At 43.4% G+C, this 12,959-nt stretch overlaps 1 protein-coding gene across 8 annotated transcripts in view; it reads right to left on the reverse strand.

Annotated features, from left to right (window-relative positions):
- jmjd1cb (jumonji domain containing 1Cb) overlaps window positions 1-12,959 on the reverse strand; it is a 116,212-nt gene that overhangs the window by 77,866 nt on the left and 25,387 nt on the right. The gene's annotated exons all lie outside the window — the stretch shown is intronic.

Consider the following 12,959-nt stretch of genomic DNA (forward strand, 5'->3'; position numbering starts at 1 on the left):
TAGAGGTGGGAATCACCATACATCCCTCGATACGATATTATTGCAATTTTTTAAAATATTTTGCGATATTCAGATTCTGTACATAAAGGTAAACTTTATCAATATTCATTTTCTCTAATATCAAAGTCTCACACTCAGTCTTTCTCTCATTTCAGTTTGATTGTTGACAAACTGAACGGTTTGTATTACAGTCTAGTCCAACTTAACTGAATCAACCATCTGGTACAATTATAGCTATTCTGAACTATGCAGTTTATGAAAACTATGCAGCCCCTTCAGCAACTGAAGAATTTGAAAGTAAATTAAAACAAAAATAATTTTACATTAAATAAAAAAGTTTTAAACTTAATTAAAATAAAACATGTCTTAAATTAAAATAAGTAAACTGTCATGTTTATTGCTGCCAAAACATGCTCTGAAGTCAGAGCACAAAAACCTTTTTTGTAACAAAATATGGATTTCTGCTGTCCCTGTATCCATACATTATTAGCAAACAAAATATCACCATGCTACACAGTATCCATTTTTCCCCACCACTAGTAATAATATTCATGTAAATGACTCGAGCCTTTGGAAGAGAAAGGGAAAAGAAAGGCTTCTCTGTCTGTGGGTGGAGTTATCACTGGAGGAAAACTTCATTGTTGTCAGGTATGTGTATGTACATGAATGTAGCTGAAACAGCTGCTGCCTCACACAACAACAGGCTGTGCTGGATCATTTCTTTAGTATGAATATGGAAACACTGGCTGAAACCATGACAACTAAAACAAAGATGCTTCACACACCCAAACGCTGAGGCTGGTCTGCCTGTGCTGGAGTGCCAGGTCAGCTTAATCAGCCGGGCTCCTAGTCCCGAGTCATGTGACTGCGCCGAGTCTCAACTGTGTGTGCGCTCATGAGAAAGGAGGCCGAGAGAGACTCTGCTGAGGTCTCTGGGCAGGAGTTTCCACACATGCACATACACAGCAAGCTCTGGGGTTGATACAGTGAACAAAGAAGACCTCTATTCAAGTGAGCATGCACAAGTAGGTCTGCATCGAGTTAGAGGAGCTAAAAGTTTGTGTGTGGAGCACGTGTGCTGCAGAAAACAAATCTCCAGCTTACAGACCAACACCCTGGTACTGTTAGTGTTTCCACCTTAAACAGCACTTCACCCCTCAGCATAGATGAGTTCAAGTTTCTGCTTGTGTGTTGTCATTTACCTGCTCATAGTGTGCGCTGGACTCCAGATTGTTGTTCTACTTGGTGTGCAAAGAGTAACTACTGAGTTTGAAGTAGTTCTTCTGTCTCTGCCCTCAGTAACTCTGTGGGTAGGAACGCCCCTTTGTGTTAATAAATATGTTGGAATTGTGTTTTCAGACATTAAACGTCAGACTTTTATTCTGCTCTGTTTCCCTGTAAATGTTGGAGACCATAGCTGACCGCTATGACCGGGTCTCTTTGAGTCAGTCAGTCCATTGTTCCTGTTTAACTCTGTGCTGCCGGTCACTGCAGCCAGCCGTGGAGGCAATGCTCATAACTTATCATTGAAAATCACTTGGTATCATTCTGCAGCACCACACTGCACTCCTGTTGTTTTCTGCCACCACTGTGGAGACATGAAGCCATGAGCAACACGTGGACAGATGTTACTGAGACTTGAACATGTGTTGTGTTGGATACTTTATAACTGGCAGTTTACAACAGAGCACGTCAGGGATGACGAGAAAGTGACAGGAGAAAATCCGTCCTGGTCAACCACCCAAACATCAATAACGGGAACCTTATACAGCGCTTCCCTATACCCGTCGAACTCCCGCAGGCACAAAGAAATCACGGAGGCTATCACTTATCACCTGACCAAAGATATGGCTCCATCAACACTGTGCAAAACGAGGGATTTAGGAAAACGATCAACACCCTAGACAAACGCTACACAGTGCCGTCCCGCAACTATTTTTCTATTGTTGCACTACCTGCTCTATACACACAGTGTCGAGCAACGGTGGAGACGCAATTTCAAGCAGTACAACATTTTGCTGCAACGACAAAATGTGAGACATTTGTTGTTTTTATGTTTATTTATTGTTTTTATGTTCAGTCTCAACTGTTACAAAGTTGATGTGCAGTTAATAAGTGCAAGAAATATTTATACTGGAAAAGAAAATCGTGAGAGAATCGTGATCTCAACTCTAAGCCAAAAAATCGTGATTCTCATTTTATGCAAAATCGTGCAGCCCTAGTCCGAGGGCAGAGAACACAATGTTGTCTCATTAAAAACACCTGTAAGCGCTCGCTCACATGCTCGGGCTGAGCGTTACCTGCCTGAAACCTGATTCCACACAAACCCTCCCACCCAGCAGGAGGGTGGGAAGCTGGTTTCCACAGGCTCTTATTCTAGTAGTGTAAATTACCATAAATGAACCAGCAACACACACACACACACACACACAATCTCGTGTTTCACAGCAGAAGACATCAGTGGAGGCACTTGGAGGATTGTCTGTTACTTAGCCCTCTAACCTGTCCTCTGCCTGACCCATAAACGTCTCTCATCACTTCACTTAGTGGACGAAGACGCTGAAATAATCCAGTTTCTTTTCCATTTGTACGTGAATCCGATACATTACAGCTAAGCAGGTGCTCTCTGCATGGTTAAGACCCAGTACAAAAAGGATTTCCAGTTAAAGATACAGACTTGTTATCACATGGTGAAGTTAATAACTGGACGACCAATTATCCTCATATGAGCATGAAGGCACCAGCAAATACACTCAGTGGTCCTGAGAAAAGGTTTTGTGTAACCATGACACACAAGATCCACGTTCACATTTAGAGATGTTGACCCACTCGAGCCTGACAGCGAGCGCTTCACAGCAGTCACCACAGAGCTGCTCCTGTTAATAATGCTCCGGGGGTTCCCATGAAAGATAAAATGAAAGTCCTGCATGAACGCTGAGATTAAATATGGCTTCTACTCTAAATTGATCTGAGTAAGTAAGACTAATAAAGTGCCTCAGATTTCCATTGATGACACGTGTTCAGGTAAAGGCTTCTTCCCAGCTGCACAGACCTGAAACGATACTGGAGGGTGTGTGAAGGATTTACTAACTCTTAAGAGGATTTATCTATTGTGGCATTGACAGCCAGTACATGTGTGGAAGGAAAGACGATACAGCTATAGGGGATGTGTCTTAACCACTAATATGACTGACACACCTGGATTTCCAAAAATCCATGTTGTGTTCATTTCACTCTTATTAGCTGTGTGTCATTTCCTCCTCCACACATGAACCATGACAGCAGCACACACACTGTTTGAGTGAGTGCCTCCAAACAGGAGTGGTCCACAGGCTCCGAGCAGTTAGCATGCAGCCAGAGACAAGCAGAGGCAAGCAGTGATGTAACGATAGACACGTCCAGTGCTGCTGGGTAACATGAGACCGGCTCAAAACAAACTGGTGATTCATGCAGAAGGTTCAGATTTCATTAATTAGAAAAAACAAGTACGATATAAACAGCAGGTCTGCAAGAGGAACATCTTCAAGACCGAGTGGAACAAAAAAAGATTTGTGCGTCAAGCACAACAGAAAACTAGTCCCCACGCTGCCAGCCCAGCTCTGATCGGAGCCCTGTGGTGTCTGCTCCCTTCAGGTGAGCAGGAGATCCCTCAAGGCGATGGAAGATGTGACTGGTCTGTAATGCTGTTAATGTGGGAAGTGCACGTCAGAGTAACATCACGTCACACTCACACCGTAACAACAGGAACATTTTGTAGCAGCTTATAAAAACATTGTTACTTTTTCACAATTCTGGAAAAAGTAACAATGTTTTTATAAGCTGCTACAAAGCTACAAAGCTGCTCCCAAATACAGCTGGGATGAAACTATATTTCATCTACAGTGTGTGGGCATGATGTCTTTTGTGTTTACTTGTGTTATCTTTGTCTAATATTTAAATTTCCATCCATTCGCTTCCGCTTCTCCTTTTCAGGGTCGCTGGAGTCTATCCCAGCTGTCATAGGGCGAGAGGCGGGGTACACCCTGGACAGGTCGCCAGTCTGTCGCAGGGCCAACACACAGGGACAGACAACCATTCGCACTCACATTCATTCGCACATTCACACCTAGTAACAATTTGGATTATCCAATTAACCTATCCCCACAAGCTGCATGTCTTTGGACGGTGGGAGGAAGCCGGAGTACCCGGAGGGAACCCACGCAAACACGGGGAGAACATGCAAACTCCACACAGAAAGACCTGATGGTGGAATTGAACTCAGGACCTTCTTGCTGTGCGGCAACAGTGCTAACCACCGTGCCACCCTAATAACAGGGCATTTAATATTTAAATTTGTTTGATAAAACATTCACACCACTGTGTTTCTTCCATGGTCACCAATCAACTATTGTGGTGTTCTGGTCTCACCGACCAGCAGCAGCTCTCTACGCCACATTCATACAACTATACACTATATTCAGAGTCACTAATTAAGTTCCCAACATGTTTTTGACCTGTAAGGCTGAGCAAACTCCACAGAGGAAGGCCCCACAATCAAACTGACAACCTGTCTGTAACACAGCAGCAGTGTGCTCCCCATCTATGGCTACAACACTACTGTCATTCTCACTGCAGTATTCAGCTCATAGTCTCTATGACCATGACTGGCATCAAGTAACAGAGACTATATTTATACACACTTTCTTAATATAAGAGGCCGGCCTCACTTCTTTATCAGCAGATGACAACTCAGCTCCAGTTCCTTAGTTACAGTGACTACTGTAGCAAATTAAGACCTGGACTCGTTTTCACTTTGCTTCATTCATGCTGACAATGACATGAGACAAAAAACAAGCAAACAAAAAGATAACGGGAAAGACAAGAACTGTCTGTAATATGATCTGATACAGGATTCAAAGAGAGGATGTGTGTGTGTGTGTGTGTGTGTGGGGGGGGGGTATATAAAACAAGGACAGAGAACCTACAGATATTCAGCAGAAGCCAGTATGCAGAACATGAGTTGTGCGGTGTGGATGCAGCACGTCTGACAGCTGCATGTCTCAGAAGCCGAGCTGACAGCGAGCAGTCCCCACATCAGTTTCTCCTCCTCTCTTATCAATATTTCAAATTGTTCTGTGAGAGACACGTTTGTCCTCACGCAGAGAAAAACATACACACAGCACATGCAGTGTGTTACAGCTGCAGACCTTATAAAGAGCAATGGAAAAACTCGATTTTGCAGATATCTAGTTCTCCTCATGTTTCCTGTATTTTGTTTCTGCATACTTTGTGTATCCATTTGTTCTTAAATACACAACACACATCATTTTATTCTAGACTCAAATTGTGTGGTTAATGTTTATAAATGTAGTATAACAAATCTAATTACAAAGTAAAGCTGTTCTTTTCCTCCTGCCATGCTTACAATGTTCAACAACGGGCCTTAAACCTTAAACAGAAGCAGGCTGAGTATTGTGCCGGCTTTCTACCTGCTGTGGTGGATCAAGCTCAAGTCTGTGGAAGTTCTACTGTTGAGACGGACTTTCTGCTTCCACTGACGAATAAACAGAAGAGTGAGTGTTGCAGTGAGCGACACTCACACAGCTCAGCCCTCCTGGGGAGAGAAGCTGCAAAATGAACTCAGTGACACTGCTGCTAAAGCTAGGTAATGGTACACGTCTGTGAATAGACTGTTGGAGTAACAGCATATAGTTTCTAACATTTCACACAATCCCTTAACATCTGTTGTAGTAGAGGTAAAATACCTGAAATAGATCATTCTGCCCACAAGTCGCCGTTTACGGCCACACTGATGTGCTGGGATGAGCCAGCAGCAGCTGTGCCCATTCTGTGACAGGAAGTAACAGCTACAGCTGACCAAAAGTACAACATGAACCAGTCCAACGCAGGTCATTTTATTATTGATTAAACAGTGGATTTTCTCAGTTACTCCATTAGTTTTTAATGTAAGATTTGTAAAATAATAAATCTCCATCCAAGCTTCACAAAGGTCAAACATGCCCAGGAGACTACAGGAGATTAAATGATAGTTTATTTGTGTTTACTTTGGAGTACATTTTGAAATGTTTGAAAATCTATTTCTTTGATGGAAATGGAGGAAAAAAATCACTATTTTGGAAACCAGTGACCAGCCTCGTCTCTGCCACTTAAGCATAAAAGATGCGCAAAGTGCTTTGAGTGCTCAAGATAGTAGAAAAGCACTTTATAAGAAGCAGCCGTTTACCAAAACACAAACTCAGCTCAAAGACATGACCCCAAACAAACACGCTCTGATACTATAAATTTGACCCAGTGGCTAAAACATAATGTTAAAGCATCCAGAAGAGTCCAGGTTTGAAGAAAACAAAAAGGGGAACGCAGAAGCAGAAACACATCCACTGACACCCTCTTGGTACATTTTGTTTCCAGGCAGAATTCCTTCTAAAGACTACAAATCCCTCAGTTTTACATCTTCAAGGTTTAGAGATCCAAGATCCTGACTTCACACTGAGACGTCCAATCTGGGATGAAGCAGAAGCAACAATGAAATATCCTGATGAAAGCAAAGGGCCCATTAAAGAGACGTCACCACACAGCTCTGAGTGTGTGAGCTGTTAGATTAAACACAAACAAGATTAAGCACAATCATCCTCTGTAACAATATTCAACAAGAGTTATCTAACCAGCCACACTCAGTGTGTGTGTGTGTGTGTGTGTGTGTGTGTGCGGGAAACTCCCAAAACAACAGTTACGAAAACAGACTCTGTGCAGAGCAGAGAGCTTCCCATCACACAGTTTCCTCCGACTGTTATTCTAACACCAGCACTATCAGCTGAGTATGGATTTTGCATATTCTGATAAATGTTATCAGCACTGTGATGATATCTAGCATCATAAATCCTTACACAAGTCAGTGAGTGTGGCAACAACGCTGCCTCTGAAAAGACATGCTGCTGCAGCGTGCTCACGACCATCTGCTCAACAGCAGACCTAAATAGTACAGTGGTTTAAACCAGCATTTGTATCACATGGGTATATGCACGCACACACACAGACACACACACAGGCCAGATTAAGGCTGTTCAGCAGTGTCTGTAATCTGAAATCACTGCACTCCCCCACTGTGGGCTTCACGACAGCGAACAATGGGAGGCAAAAATAAATAACTCACAGATCTTTGTAGCAAAGCAAAGGACACATAAGAGCAGAGCTGACGCCTGCTGTGTGAACAGAAGGTGTCGTAGATCCATCAACCACTGACGCCTCTGCTTTTTAATAATCATGGAACTAAACATCAGCTCGTATTGCGTGACTGTTCCTAAAATGGGTAAAAGTCATGGATTTTGGAGTGTGTGGGACAAGATGGTGGAAAAAAGGAAACGTAAAGAATTCCCCACTCGCCCTGTGGGCGTCTTTGTCCACCAGAGGCCGGGGAGCTTGATGGTTCTGCACAGTTATGGCGCTCCATGTAAGCCTGCTAGCATCTTGCACCCTGCTGTTATGTGCTGGGTTTCCTCATGGGCATCTTTGCACAGCCTGTACCCGGGCTCCTCCCTGGTTGGTGGACCCCTGCCTTTATTTGAGCTTGAGCTTCTCCTGCACAGCCATCATCAGCTCCTCTGTCCTGTCTCTGAGGCTGCGTCCACACTAGCCCGGGTGGATTTGAAAACGGCGTTTTTGTCTGAAAACGCTCCGCGTCCACGCTAGTTTTTTCAGTCGTGCGTTCATATTGAAACAGCCGAAAATGCTGCGCCTGCATGAAACGCAAGAAGACCCGACCTGCCTCAGTTCTGTCTGCCGCTTATTTCCGGCTCTTTGAAACGTCACGGCAAAATGACGAGGAAAAGCACCGAGTTTTTTAAATGGACTCACAATGAGGTGTTGTTGCTGCGAGTAACACAAAAGTACAAAGTTGCAAACGCGAGTGAGAGTTGAAGAATTTGAAGAAAAGCTCTCTGGAGCACGTGCACACTGATATTAATCTTTAACAGGGCTGTCAAACAGAACAACTGCTGTGTAATGCCTCAACTATCTTTGGTCACATGACTAACATGCATCATTGTTTTAGAAAGTCTCCGTTCTCACCGTCCACACTGCGACGCGAAAGCACCATCTTCAAATGTGTGCGTTCTCGAGAGCGTTTTCAAAACGCCGTCTCAGTGTGGACGGGAGAGAAAACGGCGAGAAAACGATGAGTTTTCAAACGAAAACGCATTAGTGTGGACGTAGCTTTAGGCTACGTCCACACGTACACGGGTATTTTTGAAAACGGAGATTTTCCGTTTTCGTTTTAAAAAAATAATCCCGTCCACACGTAAAGGCAGAAATGAAGGAAAACGCTGCTAGGAACATGCCAAAGCAGCAGGTGGCGCTATATTCCTAACCGTGCAGAAATGTTGGCCAATCAGACGTCTAGAAGCCTCGGTGGGAAAAAGTAAACAAAGCTGGGGCATAGAAGCAGAACCGAGTGGTATGTGTGGAGGGACAGTAACTGTGTGTGTATGTAAGCATTTAAACACTGCAGAGAACAATTAACAGTAACAGTGTTGTAGAAATTCATTTCACCGAAACAATAACGTGGCGCACAGTGTGACGTCAAAAAATGCGCACACCTTTGACGTTTTCTCCGTTTTTCTCATCCACACATAAATGCAAAAACAAAGTTTTCAAAAATATCCACCCTGGCCGGAGTTTTTAAAAATCTCTGTTTTCAGTGACCGAAAACGCCGTTTACGTGCGGACGAAAGGTGCAAACGCATAGAAAAATCTATGCACCTGCTCGTCTTAGCCAGTATGATGCCTGACAGGAGCTTCCGGGTGGCACTGAGGCAAGTTATTGGCTGGTAGCTGGACTGAGCCCTTCTGGGGATTCTTGTGGATCAGGAGCCTTCGATTAGCTCTGATTACCGGGGGTTTCGTCCACTAGCAGCTGGTTCATTTGTGCCTCTGCAGAAAATAAATAATGTTAACCTTGAATCTTCACAGAACTGAACAGGAACCTTTAAGCATGATAGAAACATCAAACCTCACTGATATGAAAGACAGTTTACAGAAAGCTTTACATCAAGTCATCCTGGTCAGATTCAGTCAGAATAATAACTCTTACTGTGTGTTACTCATTTGATACGTCCTGGTCGGAGTGACTGTGATAGTGACAGGAGCTGAACGCCTTGTGAAACAGCTGCTACAGCGATGTGCAGGCGTCTGTACAGCAGAGGGAACACACGACAGTCCTGACTTTCACCGCACTGCTCTCACCGTTACACTCTTCTTCCTCCTCTATATGCATCCTCGTCTTTCATTTTTCCTATATGTGCCTTCATCTTCTCCTTTCCTCTGGTTATTCACACACAGCGAGCGGTGAAGGACGGCGTACAGTTTGACTAATGGTTCCAGACTAAGATGGAGTCTTTCGGTTCATGTCAGGGCCGATGGCGACCTCATGATTCAACAACAGAGTGCAATCTTTCAAACCAAAGCTGTGCTGCTGTTCAAAGATACAAAGATACTTTCTCCTGGGAACCTTCTTTTTCTGATTGCACTGTCAAGACATTTACGTGTAACATGCTAACCGAGGCCTGCAGAGTCTGGCATGTATGTTTTTGTTGGTTCTGTGCATTGTGTAGCATCGTAAATACACACCTGAATGCTCCAGACCAGCAAAATACCAAACCTTTTACTTTAATGGAGTTAATCAGTCAATCCTACATGGCTAGGGGCAAAGAGCTGCTACCTTGCCTCTTAACTCCTATAGAAGAAAGTAAGAGCGTCCTTGGTTTTCCACAGGACTCAGCTGTGAGAACTTCACGACTGTCCCAAAAAATACTAAAAAACAAGCATTTCAGTAACATTTGCCCAAAATGTGAGTCTTCAGTATGCAAATGATCAGCGTGGATCTTTTACTGCCTGTGCGACATAAACGCACAACACAAACATGTCTAAGAACACAGCGTGAATGTGACACGAGCAGACTGCTGTGCTGTCTCTGCTCGTTAAACGTAATCACAGTCTGGTTTAAATTTAGCTCCTGCTTAATTACACAGCACACAAGACTCAAACCTCACAGAGCTATTCTGGCGCCCAACAATATAAGAATGGTTGTGCTATTACGAGGCGTGTTTACTGTTGGCTGCGTGGAGCCGAAACCATGGAAAGCTGCATCCACGTTTCAACGAGAGACAAAGCACCAACTGCTAACACGCGACAGGAGGGCGCGATGTTTTATCTATTATCTTTTTATTCCACATTATGTAAAAGCCTTTCCATGTAAACGGAGCTGGAGCTGCAGCGGGCGCAGCATCTGTCTTCATGTGGCTTTGAGTCGAGCTGCACAGCCTGACACAAAAGAAGAAATAAGATGAAGGCGGGAGGAACAGAAGAGCTGTGACTCACCCAGAGATATTTGCCTATTTGTGTGTGTGTGTGTGTGTGTGTCACATAGTCTAAACTACACAAAAAGATTGTGATCAAATAATGTTTTCCTAATTCTAGCCTTCATCGTTTTCATGCTCTATATAAAGCAAAAGCAAACGATCCCGCTCCTTTAAAATAAAGTCTTTTTGCATGATTGTTTTTATTAGTCAGCACCGCCTGTTATTCACATCAATGTTAATGTGTAGAGCCAATATAAAAGGAAGCTAGAAAGAAGCCCTCAGCTCTCTAAAATTCAGCTTCGTCACACTTTATTAGACAGAGGTGAGCACTGCCCTCTGGCCATCAGCCATGTTTACTTGATGCTCATGTGCCAAAATCTTATAGTACGAGTCACATATTTGACAAAGATTAATACGATTAGTAAGACGAATACAGCAGTGGAAAAAAACATTTAAGAAGTTTAAAGATCATAAACATAAAACTGGGGAAAATAACCATGATTCTGATGATCATCTAAATATCCAATAAATCAGATCGCCTGACTCAGCTCTGTCTTTGACCCTCTCACTCGTGTTTCTATTCTTTTAGTCTAACAGATGCAAATAATACAGTAACAGTCACACACACTGATCCATGAAAGCCAAGAGAAACACTCAGGACTGCTGAGCACGCTCACTAAACACTGAACTACCCTCCTGCGTCCTGCCCATCCCTAGCTTTAGGGACCGTACCACTTGTCCACTACAGCGTCAGAGAAACACACACTCAGGACACGTCACACCAGCAGGCTTTGTTCTCGTCGTCTCTCTGCCTCCCATCTTTTGTTTTCCCTTTTCTGCCCAACTGATGTCTCCTTTCATCTCCGCTCACTTTCCTCTAAAAGGTGTCTTCCCCTCTTATATTTCATACACACTAATTCCCCCAGACTGTCTGTGTTGCACCACTGTGCTGCTGCCCTCCCCCTCTCTCAGAGATGGTTTGAGGTCAACCGGCTCACGTGTCCTCATCTCCTGCTACAGCATGTGGGCTAGAAATTCCATCATCCCACCGTTTCAAATTGCATGTTTCCTGGCTCTGAAAGAGCGGCTGCACACACAGTCTGCCTCCTGCAAAAAAAGACCACTTACACACACACACACACACCCTTGTTATTCACTTCCATGCACACTCTCCCATGCGAACACACACACAAAACTGAGTGGGTATTATATAAGCAACAACCTGCTAGTGTGAAGGCAGAAAGAAATGAAGTCATTTATGAGACACAGCACATATTATTATTGAGAAAAGACTCAAAAGTGATGAGTTGACTCTGCTCACAGTTCTACATCCACAGGCTTTGTTTACTCGGCTGGTTAAGCCATCATGTAAGAATCAGGTTTGTTCAACAAGAAAGAAGAAAGAAGGAAAAGTGACATGTTTGCATATCACTGTAAACATAAATACAAACAAAATACGATGCAAATCTTTTCCAATCTATATTTATTTGAATACACAACAAAGACAACATATCTAATGTTCAAACTTCAAAAATCTTCACTCATTTTGAGTTTGATGCCTGCAACACGACCCAAGAAGCTGGGACAGGGGCCTGCTGACCACTGTGGTATATCAGCTTTCCTGTTAACCACACTGGGAACTGAGGACACTAATTGTTGAAGCTGTGTAGGTGGAATTCTTTCCCATTCCTGCTTGATGTACAGCTTCAGTTGCTCAACAGTCCAGGGTCTCTGTTGGCGTATATTGCACTTCATAATGCGCCACACACTTTCTTTCACTACGAAGCCGCGCTGCTGTAACACATGCAGACTGTGGCTTTGCATGGTCCTGCTGAAAGAAGCAGGGATGTCCCTGAAGAAGACAACGTTCGGATGGCAGCATATGTTGCTCCAACGCCTGCATGTGCCTTTCAGCATTAGTGGTGCCTTCACAGATGTACAAGTTACCATGGACACTAACACGGCCCCATACCATCACAGATGCTGGCTTTTCAACTTTGCACTGATAACAATGCAATCGTCCTTTTCCTCTTTGGCCTGGAGGACACGACCGCCATGATTTCCAAAACCTATTTGAAACGTGGACTCGTCAGACCACCACCCGACTACTTTACAAAAAAGTTGCAAAAAATAGTTTACAACAACAGGAAATTTATTTTGAGTGTCTTCATAGTTTTCTTTTTGGAGATACAGCAATTTTTATATACTGCAGGAAAAACTAAAATAAATATTATGATGCAAATTTGCAAAGAAAACAGCATCTGCATTAAAATAAACTATTTCCAGCAGTGCAATATGAGTCCTAAGCATCCCAGAAACTATTCAGAAAAGTCAAACATGACTTATAAAAACACCAGTATAGGCTTTTAAGGCCTACAAGCAAAAAACTACATTTTCCGCGAAAATGACGTCACTTCCGGTTTCGAGCAGGAAATGGCGGACATGCGATAGTGTGCGCTGATGTCTGTTTCCATGTGGGAAGTGTTACGAACAGCTGATCAGATCGGCAAAGCGTGTTTCTGGAATATTATGTTTTTGTTGCTGCAAGTGCTTTTTATGCAGTTTTTGCAAAGCTATATGTGGAAGGAAACTGTGACCGAGGACAAG

This window comes from Neolamprologus multifasciatus, chromosome 8 (assembly GCF_963576455.1).
Source record: "Neolamprologus multifasciatus chromosome 8, fNeoMul1.2, whole genome shotgun sequence".
In the NCBI taxonomy this organism is placed as follows: Eukaryota; Metazoa; Chordata; class Actinopteri; order Cichliformes; family Cichlidae; genus Neolamprologus; species Neolamprologus multifasciatus.